Here is a 13701-nt window from a genome sequence, read left to right on the forward strand (position 1 = left end):
ACCTTCGTCTTTAGCCTCTCTTCTCGTCTACATCTTAGCAAAAAGCTTTTCCACTCTGTCTGGCAAGGATAAACTTTGCCAGAACAGAAAACATCTCCCATCGTGTTCTAGAAGCTGCACGGAGGTCTGCCGAGTGTTCTGCAAGAAGAGAAAGAAAGTTGTCCAAAACAGCTTGCAATCGAATGTTCATGTGTATATAAAAGGCAGGAGAGTGGTCAGGTACTGTTTTCTCTCAGTTGGCAATCTGCGCACACAATCGCAGTTTTGTACAGCTTGTTTCATCACCTTTGCGAAGCTGCCGCTCTCTCCGGCTCCCGGAGACGAAGAAGCTGCTTCATCGCGCAAAGACGATTCTGCCGCTCACTGTGCTCTGCGGTGTACGCCTTCTGCCGAAAGAGGCACGGGAGCGGTGCTTAGCTCTGCAGAGCACCGTACCTTCGTCTTTAGCCTCTCTTCTCGTCTACATCTTAGCAAAAAGCTTTTCCACTCTGTCTGGCAAGGAGAAACTGTGCCAGCACAAAAAACATCTCCCATCGTGTTCTAGAGGCTGCACGGAGGTCTGCCGAGTGTTTTGCAAGAAGAGAAAGAAAGTTGCCCAAAACAGCTTCCAATCGAATGTTCATGTGAATAGAAAGGCAGGAGAGTGGTCAGGTACTGTGTTCTCTCATTTGGCAAGCTGCGCACACAATCGCAGTGTTGTACAGCTTGTTTCATCACCTTTGCGAAGTTGCCGCTCTCTCCGGCTCCCGGAGACCAAGAAGCTGCTTCTTCGCGCAAAGACGATTCTGCCCCTCACTGTGCTCTGCAGTGTGTGTCTTCTGCCGAAAGAGGTCCGGGAGCGGTTCTTAGCTCTGCAGAGCACCGTACCTTCGTCTTTAGCCTCTCTTCTCGTCTACATCTTAGCAAAAAGCTTTTCCACTCTGTCTGGCAAGGAGAAACTGTGCCAGCACAGAAAACATCTCCCATCGTGTTCTAGAGGCTGCACGGAGGTCTGCCGAGTGTTTTGCAAGAAGAGAAAGAAAGTTGTCCAAAACAGCTTGCAATCGAATGTTCATGTGAATAGAAAAGGCAGGAGAGTGGTCAGGTACTGTTTTCTCTCAGTTGGCAAGCTGCGCACACAATCGCAGTGTTGTACAGCTTGTTTCATCACCTTTGCGAAGTTGCCGCTCTCTCCGGCTCCCGGAGACGAAGAAGCTGCTTCTTCGCGCAAAGACGATTCTGCCGCTCACAGTGCTCTGCGGTGTGCGCCTTCTGCCGAAAGAGGCCCGGGAGCGGTGCTTAGCTCTGCAGAGCACCGTACCTTCGTCTTTAGCCTCTCTTCTCGTCTACATCTTAGCAAAAAGCTTTTCCACTCTGTCTGGCAAGGAGAAACTGTGCCAGCACAGAAAACATCTCCCATCGTCTTCTAGAGGCTGCACGGAGGTCTGCCGAGTGTTTTGCAAGAAGAGAAAGAAAGTTGTCCGAAACAGCCTGCAACCGAATGTTCATGTGAATAGAAAAGGCAGGAGAGTGGTCAGGTACTGTTTTCTCTCAGTTGGCAAGCTGCGCACACAATCGCAGTGTTGTACAGCTTGTTTCATCACCTTTGCGAAGTTGCCGCTCTCTCCGGCTCCCGGAGACGAAGAAGCTGCTTCTTCGCGCAAAGACGATTCTGCCGCTCACAGTGCTCTGCGGTGTGCGCCTTCTGCCGAAAGAGGCCCGGGAGCGGTGCTTAGCTCTGCAGAGCACCGTACCTTCGTCTTTAGCCTCTCTTCTCGTCTACATCTTAGCAAAAAGCTTTTCCACTCTGTCTGGCAAGGAGAAACTTTGCCAGCACAGAAAACATCTCCCATCGTGTTCTAGAGGCTGCACGGAGGTCTGCCGAGTGTTTTGCAAGAAGAGAAAGAAAGTTGTCCAAAACAGCTTCCAATCGAATGTTCATGTGAATAGAAAGGCAGGAGAGTGGTCAGGTACTGTGTTCTCTCAGTTGGCAAGCTGCGCACACAATCGCAGTGTTGTACAGCTTGTTTCATCACCTTTGCGAAGTTGCCGCTCTCTCCGGCTCCCGGAGACGAAGAAGCTGCTTCTTCGCGCAAAGACGATTCTGCCCCTCACTGTGCTCTGCAGTGTGTGTCTTCTGCCGAAAGAGGTCCGGGAGCGGTTCTTAGCTCTGCAGAGCACCGTACCTTCGTCTTTAGCCTCTCTTCTCGTCTACATCTTAGCAAAAAGCTTTTCCACTCTGTCTGGCAAGGAGAAACTGTGCCAGCACAGAAAACATCTCCCATCGTGTTCTAGAGGCTGCACGGAGGTCTGCCGAGTGTTTTGCAAGAAGAGAAAGAAAGTTGTCCAAAACAGCTTGCAATCGAATGTTCATGTGAATAGAAAAGGCAGGAGAGTGGTCAGGTACTGTTTTCTCTCAGTTGGCAAGCTGCGCACACAATCGCAGTGTTGTACAGCTTGTTTCATCACCTTTGCGAAGTTGCCGCTCTCTCCGGCTGCCGGAGACGAAGAAGCTGCTTCTTCGCGCAAAGACGATTCTGCCGCTCACAGTGCTCTGCGGTGTGCGCCTTCTGCCGAAAGAGGCCCGGGAGCGGTGCTTAGCTCTGCAGAGCACCGTACCTTCGTCTTTAGCCTCTCTTCTCGTCTACATCTTAGCAAAAAGCTTTTCCACTCTGTCTGGCAAGGAGAAACTTTGCCAGCACAGAAAACATCTCCCATTGTGTTCTAGAGGCTGCACGGAGGTCTGCCGAGTGTTTTGCAAGAAGAGAAAGAAAGTTGTCCAAAACAGCTTGCAATCGAATGTTCATGTGAATGGAAAAGGCAGGAGAGTGGTCAGGTACTGTTTTCTCTCACTTGGCAAGCTGCGCACACAATCGCAGTGTTGTACAGCTTGTTTCATCACCTTTGCCAAGTTGCCGCTCTCTCCGGCTCCCGGAGACGAAGAAGCTGCTTCTTCGCGCAAAGACGATTCTGCCGCTCACAGTGCTCTGCGGTGTGCGCCTTCTGCCGAAAGAGGTCCGGGAGCGGTGCTTAGCTCTGCACAGCACCGTACCTTCGTCTTTAGCCTCTCTTCTCGTCTACATCTTAGCAAAAAGCTTTTCCACTCTGTCTGGCAAGGAGAAACTGTGCCAGCACAGAAAACATCTCCCATCGTGTTCTAGAGGCTGCACGCAGGTCTGCCGAGTGTTTTGCAAGAAGAGAAAGAAAGTTGTCCAAAACAGCTTGCAATCGAATGTTCATGTGAATAGAAAAGGCAGGAGAGTGGTCAGGTACTGTTTTCTCTCACTTGGCAAGCTGCGCACACAATCGCAGTGTTGTACAGCTTGTTTTATCACCTTTGCGAAGTTGCCGCTCTCTCCGGCTCCCGGAGACGAAGAAGCTGCTTCTTCGCGCAAAGACGATTCTGCCGCTCACAGTGCTCTGCGGTGTGCGCCTTCTGCCGAAAGAGGCCCGGGAGCGGTGCTTAGCTCTGCAGAGCACCGTACCTTCGTCTTTAGCCTCTCTTCTCGTCTACATCTTAGCAAAAAGCTTTTCCACTCTGTCTGGCAAGGAGAAACTGTGCCAGCACAAAAAACATCTCCCATCGTGTTCTAGAGGCTGCACGGAGGTGTGCCGAGTGTTTTGCAAGAAGAGAAAGAAAGTTGTCCAAAACAGCTTTCAATGGAATGTTCATGTGAATAGAAAAGGCAGGAGAGTGGTCAGGTACTGTTTTCTCTCAGTTGGCAAGCTGCGCACACAATCGCAGTGTTGTACAGCTTGTTTCATCACCTTTGCGAAGCTGCCGCTCTCTCCGGCTCCCGGAGACGAAGAAGCTGCTTCTTCGCGCAAAGACGATTCTGCCGCTCACAGTGCTCTGCGGTGTGCGCCTTCTGCCGACAGAGGTCCGGGAGCTGTGCTTAGCTCTGCAGAGCACTCTACCTGCTTCTTTAGCCTCTCTTCTCGTCTACATCTTAGCAAAAAGCTTTTCCACTCTGTCTGGCAAGGAGAAACTGTGCCAGCACAGAAAACATCTCCCATCGTGTTCTAGAGGCTGCACGCAGGTCTGCCGAGTGTTTTGCAAGAAGAGAAAGAAAGTTGTCCAAAACAGCTTGCAATCGAATGTTCATGTGAATAGAAAAGGCAGCAGAGTGGTCAGGTACTGTTTTCTCTCACTTGGCAAGCTGCGCACACAATCGCAGTGTTGTACAGCTTGTTTCATCACCTTTGCCAAGTTGCCGCTCTCTCCGGCTCCCGGAGACGAAGAAGCTGCTTCTTCGCGCAAAGACGATTCTGCCGCTCACAGTGCTCTGCGGTGTGCGCCTTCTGCCGAAAGAGGTCCGGGAGCGGTGCTTAGCTCTACAGAGCACCGTACCTTCGTCTTTAGCCTCTCTTCTCGTCTACATCTTAGCAAAAAGCTTTTCCACTCTGTCTGGCAAGGAGAAACTGTGCCTGCACAAAAAACATCTCCCATCGTGTTCTAGAGGCTGCACGGAGGTCTGCAGAGTGTTTTGCAAGAAGAGAAAGAAAGTTGTCCAAAACAGCTTGCAACCGAATGTTCATGTGAATAGAAAAGGCAGGAGAGTGGTCAGGTACTGTTTTCTCTCACTTGGCAAGCTGCGCACACAATCGCAGTGTTGTACAGCTTGTTTCATCACCTTTGCGAAGTTGCCGCTCTCTCCGGCTCCCGGAGACGAAGAAGCTGCTTCTTCGCGCAAAGACGATTCTGCCGCTCACAGTGCTCTGCGGTGTGCGCCTTCTGCCGAAAGAGGTCCGGGAGCGGTGCTTAGCTCTGCAGAGCACCGTACCTTCGTCTTTAGCCTCTCTTCTCGTCTACATCTTAGCAAAAAGCTTTTCCACTCTGTCTGGCAAGGAGAAACTTTACCAGGACAGAAAACATTTCCCATCGTGTTCTAGAGGCTGCACGGAGGTCTGCAGAGTGTTTTGCAAGAAGAGAAAGAAAGTTGTCCAAAACAGCTTCCAATCGAATGTTCATGTGAATAGAAAAGGCAGGAGAGTGGTCAGGTACTGTTTTCTCTCACTTGGCAAGCTGCGCACACAATCGCAGTGTTGTACAGCTTGTTTCATCACCTTTGCGAAGTTGCCGCTCTCTCCGGCTCCCGGAGACGAAGAAGCTGCTTCTTCGCGCAAAGATGATTCTGCCGCTCACAGTGCTCTGCGGTGTGCGCCTTCTGCCGAAAGAGGTCCGGGAGCGGTGCTTAGCTCTGCAGAGCACCGTACCTTCGTCTTTAGCCTCTCTTCTCGTCTACATCTTAGCAAAAAGCTTTTCCACTCTGTCTGGCAAGGAGAAACTGTGCCAGCACAAAAAACATCTCCCATCGTGTTCTAGAGGCTGCACGCATGTCTGCCGAGTGTTTTGCAAGAAGAGAAAGAAAGTTGTCCAAAACAGCTTGCAATCGAATGTTCATGTGAATAGAAAAGGCAGGAGAGTGGTCAGGTACTGTTTTCTCTCAGTTGGCAAGCTGCGCACACAATCGCAGTGTTGTACAGCTTGTTTCATCACCTTTGCGAAGGTGCCGCTCCCGCCGGCTCCCGGAGACGAAGAAGCTGCTTCTTCGCGCAAAGACGATTCTGCCGCTCACAGTGCTCTGCGGTGTGCGCCTTCTGCCGAAAGAGGCCCGGGAGCGGTGCTTAGCTCTGCAGAGCACCATACCTGCTTCTTTAGCCTCTCTTCTCGTCTACATCTTAGCAAAAAGCTTTTCCACTCTGTCTGGCAAGGAGAAACTGTGCCAGCACAAAAAACATCTCCCATCGTGTTCTAGAGGCTGCACGGAGGTCTGCCGAGTGTTTTGCAAGAAGAGAAAGAAAGTTGTCCAAAACAGCTTGCAATCGAATGTTCATGTGAATAGAAAAGGCAGGAGAGTGGTCAGGTACTGTTTTCTCTCAGTTGGCAAGCTGCGCACACAATCGCAGTGTTGTACGGCTTGTTTCATCACCTTTGCGAAGTTGCCGCTCTCTCCGGCTCCCGGAGACGAAGAAGCTGCTTCTTCGCGCAAAGGCGATTCTGCCGCTCACAGTGCTCTGCGGTGTGCGCCTTCTGCCGAAAGAGGTCCGGGAGCGGTGCTTAGCTCTGCAGAGCACCGTACCTTCGTCTTTAGCCTCTCTTCTCGTCTACATCTTAGCAAAAAGCTTTTCCACTCTGTCTGGCAAGGAGAAACTGTGCCAGCACAGAAAACATCTCCCATCGTGTTCTAGAGGCTGCACGGAGGTCTGCCGAGTGTTTTGCAAGAAGAGAAAGAAAGTTGTCCAAAACAGCTTGCAATCGAATGTTCATGTGAATAGAAAAGGCAGGAGAGTGGTCAGGTACTGTTTTCTCTCAGTTGGCAAGCTGCGCACACAATCGCAGTGTTGTACAGCTTGTTTCATCACCTTTGCGAAGTTGCCGCTCTCTCCGGCTCCCGGAGACGAAGAAGCTGCTTCTTCGCGCAAAGACGATTCTGCCGCTCACAGTGCTTTGCGGTGTGCGCCTTCTGCCGAAAGAGGTCCGGGAGCTGTGCTTAGCTCTGCAGAGCACTCTACCTGCTTCTTTAGCCTCTCTTCTCGTCTACATCTTAGCAAAAAGCTTTTCCACTCTGTCTGGCAAGGAGAAACTGTGCCAGCACAGAAAACATCTCCCATCGTGTTCTAGAGGCTGCACGCAGGTCTGCCGAGTGTTTTGCAAGAAGAGAAAGAAAGTTGTCCAAAACAGCTTGCAATCGAATGTTCATGTGAATAGAAAAGGCAGCAGAGTGGTCAGGTACTGTTTTCTCTCAGTTGGCAAGCTGCGCACACAATCGCAGTGTTGTACAGCTTGTTTCATCACCTTTGCGAAGCTGCCGCTCTCTCCGGCTCCCGGAGACGAAGAAGCTGCTTCTTCGCGCAAAGACGATTCTGCCGCTCACAGTGCTCTGCGGTGTGGGCCTTCTGCCGAAAGTGGTCCGGGAGCGGTGCTTAGCTCTGCAGAGCACTCTACCTGCTTCTTTAGCATCTCTTCTCGTCTACATCTTAGCAAAAAGCTTTTCCACTCTGTCTGGCAAGGAGAAACTGTGCCTGCACAAAAAACATCTCCCATCGTGTTCTAGAGGCTGCACGGAGGTCTGCAGAGTGTTTTGCAAGAAGAGAAAGAAAGTTGTCCAAAACAGCTTGCAACCGAATGTTCATGTGAATAGAAAAGGCAGGAGAGTGGTCAGGTACTGTTTTCTCTCAGTTGGCAAGCTGCGCACACAATCGCAGTGTTGTACAGCTTGTTTCATCACCTTTGCGAAGTTGCCGCTCTCTCCGGCTCCCGGAGACGAAGAAGCTGCTTCTTCGCGCAAAGGCGATTCTGCCGCTCACAGTGCTCTGCGGTGTGCGCCTTCTGCCGAAAGAGGTCCGGGAGCGGTGCTTAGCTCTGCAGAGCACCGTACCTTCGTCTTTAGCCTCTCTTCTCGTCTACATCTTAGCAAAAAGCTTTTCCACTCTGTCTGGCAAGGAGAAACTTTACCAGGACAGAAAACATTTCCCATCGTGTTCTAGAGGCTGCACGGAGGTCTGCAGAGTGTTTTGCAAGAAGAGAAAGAAAGTTGTCCAAAACAGCTTCCAATCGAATGTTCATGTGAATAGAAAAGGCAGGAGAGTGGTCAGGTACTGTTTTCTCTCTGTTGGCAAGCTGCGCACACAATCGCAGTGTTGTACAGCTTGTTTCATCACCTTTGCGAAGTTGCCGCTCTCTCCGGCTCCCGGAGACGAAGAAGCTGCTTCTTCGCGCAAAGATGATTCTGCCGCTCACAGTGCTCTGCGGTGTGCGCCTTCTGCCGAAAGAGGTCCGGGAGCGGTGCTTAGCTCTGCAGAGCACCGTACCTTCGTCTTTAGCCTCTCTTCTCGTCTACATCTTAGCAAAAAGCTTTTCCACTCTGTCTGGCAAGGAGAAACTGTGCCAGCACAAAAAACATCTCCCATCGTGTTCTAGAGGCTGCACGGAGGTCTGCCGAGTGTTTTGCAAGAAGAGAAAGAAAGTTGTCCAAAACAGCTTGCAATCGAATGTTCATGTGAATAGAAAATGCAGGAGAGTGGTCAGGTACTGTTTTCTCTCAGTTGGCAAGCTGCGCACACAATCGCAGTGTTGTACGGCTTGTTTCATCACCTTTGCGAAGTTGCCGCTCTCTCCGGCTCCCGGAGACGAAGAAGCTGCTTCTTCGCGCAAAGGCGATTCTGCCGCTCACAGTGCTCTGCGGTGTGCGCCTTCTGCCGAAAGAGGTCCGGGAGCTGTGCTTAGCTCTGCAGAGCACCGTACCTTCGTCTTTAGCCTCTCTTCTCGTCTACATCTTAGCAAAAAGCTTTTCCACTCTGTCTGGCAAGGAGAAACTGTGCCAGCACAGAAAACATCTCCCATCGTGTTCTAGAGGCTGCACGGAGGTCTGCCGAGTGTTTTGCAAGAAGAGAAAGAAAGTTGTCCAAAACAGCTTGCAATCGAATGTTCATGTGAATAGAAAAGGCAGGAGAGTGGTCAGGTACTGTTTTCTCTCAGTTGGCAAGCTGCGCACACAATCGCAGTGTTGTACAGCTTGTTTCATCACCTTTGCGAAGCTGCCGCTCTCTCCGGCTCCCGGAGACGAAGAAGCTGCTTCTTCGCGCAAAGACGATTCTGCCGCTCACAGTGCTTTGCGGTGTGCGCCTTCTGCCGAAAGAGGTCCGGGAGCTGTGCTTAGCTCTGCAGAGCACTCTACCTGCTTCTTTAGCCTCTCTTCTCGTCTACATCTTAGCAAAAAGCTTTTCCACTCTGTCTGGCAAGGAGAAACTGTGCCAGCACAGAAAACATCTCCCATCGTGTTCTAGAGGCTGCACGCAGGTCTGCCGAGTGTTTTGCAAGAAGAGAAAGAAAGTTGTCCAAAACAGCTTGCAATCGAATGTTCATGTGAATAGAAAAGGCAGCAGAGTGGTCAGGTACTGTTTTCTCTCAGTTGGCAAGCTGCGCACACAATCGCAGTGTTGTACAGCTTGTTTCATCACCTTTGCGAAGTTGCCGCTCTCTCCGGCTCCCGGAGACGAAGAAGCTGCTTCTTCGCGCAAAGACGATTCTGCCGCTCACAGTGCTCTGCGGTGTGGGCCTTCTGCCGAAAGTGGTCCGGGAGCGGTGCTTAGCTCTGCAGAGCACTCTACCTGCTTCTTTAGCATCTCTTCTCGTCTACATCTTAGCAAAAAGCTTTTCCACTCTGTCTGGGAAGGAGAAACTGTGCCTGCACAAAAAACATCTCCCATCGTGTTCTAGAGGCTGCACGGAGGTCTGCAGAGTGTTTTGCAAGAAGAGAAAGAAAGTTGTCCAAAACAGCTTGCAACCGAATGTTCATGTGAATAGAAAAGGCAGGAGAGTGGTCAGGTACTGTTTTCTCTCAGTTGGCAAGCTGCGCACACAATCGCAGTGTTGTACAGCTTGTTTCATCACCTTTGCGAAGTTGCCGCTCTCTCCGGCTCCCGGAGACGAAGAAGCTGCTTCTTCGCGCAAAGGCGATTCTGCCGCTCACAGTGCTCTGCGGTGTGCGCCTTCTGCCGAAAGAGGTCCGGGAGCGGTGCTTAGCTCTGCAGAGCACCGTACCTTCGTCTTTAGCCTCTCTTCTCGTCTACATCTTAGCAAAAAGCTTTTCCACTCTGTCTGGCAGGGAGAAACTTTACCAGGACAGAAAACATTTCCCATCGTGTTCTAGAGGCTGCACGGAGGTCTGCAGAGTGTTTTGCAAGAAGAGAAAGAAAGTTGTCCAAAACAGCTTCCAATCGAATGTTCATGTGAATAGAAAATGCAGGAGAGTGGTCAGGTACTGTTTTCTCTCAGTTGGCAAGCTGCGCACACAATCGCAGTGTTGTACGGCTTGTTTCATCACCTTTGCGAAGTTGCCGCTCTCTCCGGCTCCCGGAGACGAAGAAGCTGCTTCTTCGCGCAAAGGCGATTCTGCCGCTCACAGTGCTCTGCGGTGTGCGCCTTCTGCCGAAAGAGGTCCGGGAGCGGTGCTTAGCTCTGCAGAGCACCGTACCTTCGTCTTTAGCCTCTCTTCTCGTCTACATCTTAGCAAAAAGCTTTTCCACTCTGTCTGGCAAGGAGAAACTGTGCCAGCACAGAAAACATCTCCCATCGTGTTCTAGAGGCTGCACGGAGGTCTGCCGAGTGTTTTGCAAGAAGAGAAAGAAAGTTGTCCAAAACAGCTTGCAATCGAATGTTCATGTGAATAGAAAAGGCAGGAGAGTGGTCAGGTACTGTTTTCTCTCAGTTGGCAAGCTGCGCACACAATCGCAGTGTTGTACAGCTTGTTTCATCACCTTTGCGAAGTTGCCGCTCTCTCCGGCTCCCGGAGACGAAGAAGCTGCTTCTTCGCGCAAAGACGATTCTGCCGCTCACAGTGCTTTGCGGTGTGCGCCTTCTGCCGAAAGAGGTCCGGGAGCTGTGCTTAGCTCTGCAGAGCACTCTACCTGCTTCTTTAGCCTCTCTTCTCGTCTACATCTTAGCAAAAAGCTTTTCCACTCTGTCTGGCAAGGAGAAACTGTGCCAGCACAGAAAACATCTCCCATCGTGTTCTAGAGGCTGCACGCAGGTCTGCCGAGTGTTTTGCAAGAAGAGAAAGAAAGTTGTCCAAAACAGCTTGCAATCGAATGTTCATGTGAATAGAAAAGGCAGCAGAGTGGTCAGGTACTGTTTTCTCTCAGTTGGCAAGCTGCGCACACAATCGCAGTGTTGTACAGCTTGTTTCATCACCTTTGCGAAGTTGCCGCTCTCTCCGGCTCCCGGAGACGAAGAAGCTGCTTCTTCGCGCAAAGACGATTCTGCCGCTCACAGTGCTCTGCGGTGTGGGCCTTCTGCCGAAAGTGGTCCGGGAGCGGTGCTTAGCTCTGCAGAGCACTCTACCTGCTTCTTTAGCATCTCTTCTCGTCTACATCTTAGCAAAAAGCTTTTCCACTCTGTCTGGCAAGGAGAAACTGTGCCTGCACAAAAAACATCTCCCATCGTGTTCTAGAGGCTGCATGGAGGTCTGCAGAGTGTTTTGCAAGAAGAGAAAGAAAGTTGTCCAAAACAGTTTGCAACCGAATGTTCATGTGAATAGAAAAGGCAGGAGAGTGGTCAGGTACTGTTTTCTCTCAGTTGGCAAGCTGCGCACACAATCGCAGTGTTGTACAGCTTGTTTCATCACCTTTGCGAAGTTGCCGCTCTCTCCGGCTCCCGGAGACGAAGAAGCTGCTTCTTCGCGCAAAGGCGATTCTGCCGCTCACAGTGCTCTGCGGTGTGCGCCTTCTGCCGAAAGAGGTCCGGGAGCGGTGCTTAGCTCTGCAGAGCACCGTACCTTCGTCTTTAGCCTCTCTTCTCGTCTACATCTTAGCAAAAAGCTTTTCCACTCTGTCTGGCAAGGAGAAACTTTACCAGGACAGAAAACATTTCCCATCGTGTTCTAGAGGCTGCACGGAGGTCTGCAGAGTGTTTTGCAAGAAGAGAAAGAAAGTTGTCCAAAACAGCTTCCAATCGAATGTTCATGTGAATAGAAAAGGCAGGAGAGTGGTCAGGTACTGTTTTCTCTCTGTTGGCAAGCTGCGCACACAATCGCAGTGTTGTACAGCTTGTTTCATCACCTTTGCGAAGTTGCCGCTCTCTCCGGCTCCCGGAGACGAAGAAGCTGCTTCTTCGCGCAAAGATGATTCTGCCGCTCACAGTGCTCTGCGGTGTGCGCCTTCTGCCGAAAGAGGTCCGGGAGCGGTGCTTAGCTCTGCAGAGCACCGTACCTTCGTCTTTAGCCTCTCTTCTCGTCTACATCTTAGCAAAAGCTTTTCCACTCTGTCTGGCAAGGAGAAACTGTGCCAGCACAAAAAACATCTCCCATCGTGTTCTAGAGGCTGCACGCAGGTCTGCCGAGTGTTTTGCAAGAAGAGAAAGAAAGTTGTCCAAAACAGCTTGCAATCGAATGTTCATGTGAATAGAAAAGGCAGGAGAGTGGTCAGGTACTGTTTTCTCTCAGTTGGCAAGCTGCGCACACAATCGCAGTGTTGTACAGCTTGTTTCATCACCTTTGCCAAGTTGCCGCTCTCTCCGGCTCCCGGAGACGAAGAAGCTGCTTCTTCGCGCAAAGACGATTCTGCCGCTCACAGTGCTCTGCGGTGTGCGCCTTCTGCCGAAAGAGGTCCGGGAGCGGTGCTTTGCTCTGCAGAGCTCCGTACCTTCGTCTTTAGCCTCTCTTCTCGTCTACATCTTAGCAAAAAGCTTTTCCACTCTGTCTGGCAAGGAGAAACTGTGCCAGCACAGAAAACATCTCCCATTGTGTTCTAGAGGCTGCACGCAGGTCTGCCGAGTGTTTTGCAAGAAGAGAAAGAAAGTTGTCCAAAACAGCTTCCAATCGAATGTTCATGTGAATAGAAAAGGCAGGAGAGTGGTCAGGTACTGTTTTCTCTCAGTTGGCAAGCTGCGCACACAATCGCAGTGTTGTACAGCTTGTTTCATCACCTTTGCGAAGTTGCCGCTCCCGCCGGCTCCCGGAGACGAAGAAGCTGCTTCTTCGCGCAAAGACGATTCTGCCGCTCACAGTGCTCTGCGGTGTGCGCCTTCTGCCGAAAGTGGTCCCGGAGCGGTGCTTAGCTCTGCAGAGCACCGTACCTTCGTCTTTAGCCTCTCTTCTCGTCTATATCTTAGCAAAAATCTTTTCCACTCTGTCTGGCAAGGAGAAACTTTACCAGGACAGAAAACATTTCCCATCGTGTTCTAGAGGCTGCACGGAGGTCTGCAGAGTGTTTTGCAAGAAGAGAAAGAAAGTTGTCCAAAACAGCTTCCAATCGAATGTTCATGTGAATAGAAAAGGCAGGAGAGTGGTCAGGTACTGTTTTCTCTCTGTTGGCAAGCTGCGCACACAATCGCAGTGTTGTACAGCTTGTTTCATCACCTTTGCGAAGTTGCCGCTCTCTCCGGCTCCCGGAGACGAAGAAGCTGCTTCTTCGCGCAAAGATGATTCTGCCGCTCACAGTGCTCTGCGGTGTGCGCCTTCTGCCGAAAGAGGTCCGGGAGCGGTGCTTAGCTCTGCAGAGCACCGTACCTTCGTCTTTAGCCTCTCTTCTCGTCTACATCTTAGCAAAAAGCTTTTCCACTCTGTCTGGCAAGGAGAAACTGTGCCAGCACAAAAAACATCTCCCATCGTGTTCTAGAGGCTGCACGCATGTCTGCAGAGTGTTTTGCAAGAAGAGAAAGAAAGTTGTCCAAAACAGCTTGCAATCGAATGTTCATGTGAATAGAAAAGGCAGGAGAGTGGTCAGGTACTGTTTTCTCTCAGTTGGCAAGCTGCGCACACAATCGCAGTGTTGTACAGCTTGTTTCATCACCTTTGCGAAGTTGCCGCTCCCGCCGGCTCCCGGAGACGAAGAATCTGCTTCTTCGCGCAAAGACGATTCTGCCGCTCACAGTGCTCTGCGGTGTGCGCCTTCTGCCGAAAGAGGCCCGGGAGCGGTGCTTAGCTCTGCAGAGCACCATACCTGCTTCTTTAGCCTCTCTTCTCGTCTACATCTTAGCAAAAAGCTTTTCCACTCTGTCTGGCAAGGAGAAACTGTGCCAGCACAAAAAACATCTCCCATCGTGTTCTAGAGGCTGCACGCAGGTCTGCCGAGTGTTTTGCAAGAAGAGAAAGAAAGTTGTCCAAAACAGCTTGCAATCGAATGTTCATGTGAATAGAAAATGCAGGAGAGTGGTCAGGTACTGTTTTTTCTCAGTTGGCAAGCTGCGCACACAATCGCAGTGTTGTACGGCTTGTTTCA

This window comes from Melozone crissalis, unplaced genomic scaffold (genome assembly GCF_028551555.1).
Source record: "Melozone crissalis strain CALT ecotype California unplaced genomic scaffold, PUWL_Pcris_2 ptg000278l_1, whole genome shotgun sequence".
Lineage (NCBI taxonomy): Eukaryota > Metazoa > Chordata > Aves > Passeriformes > Passerellidae > Melozone > Melozone crissalis.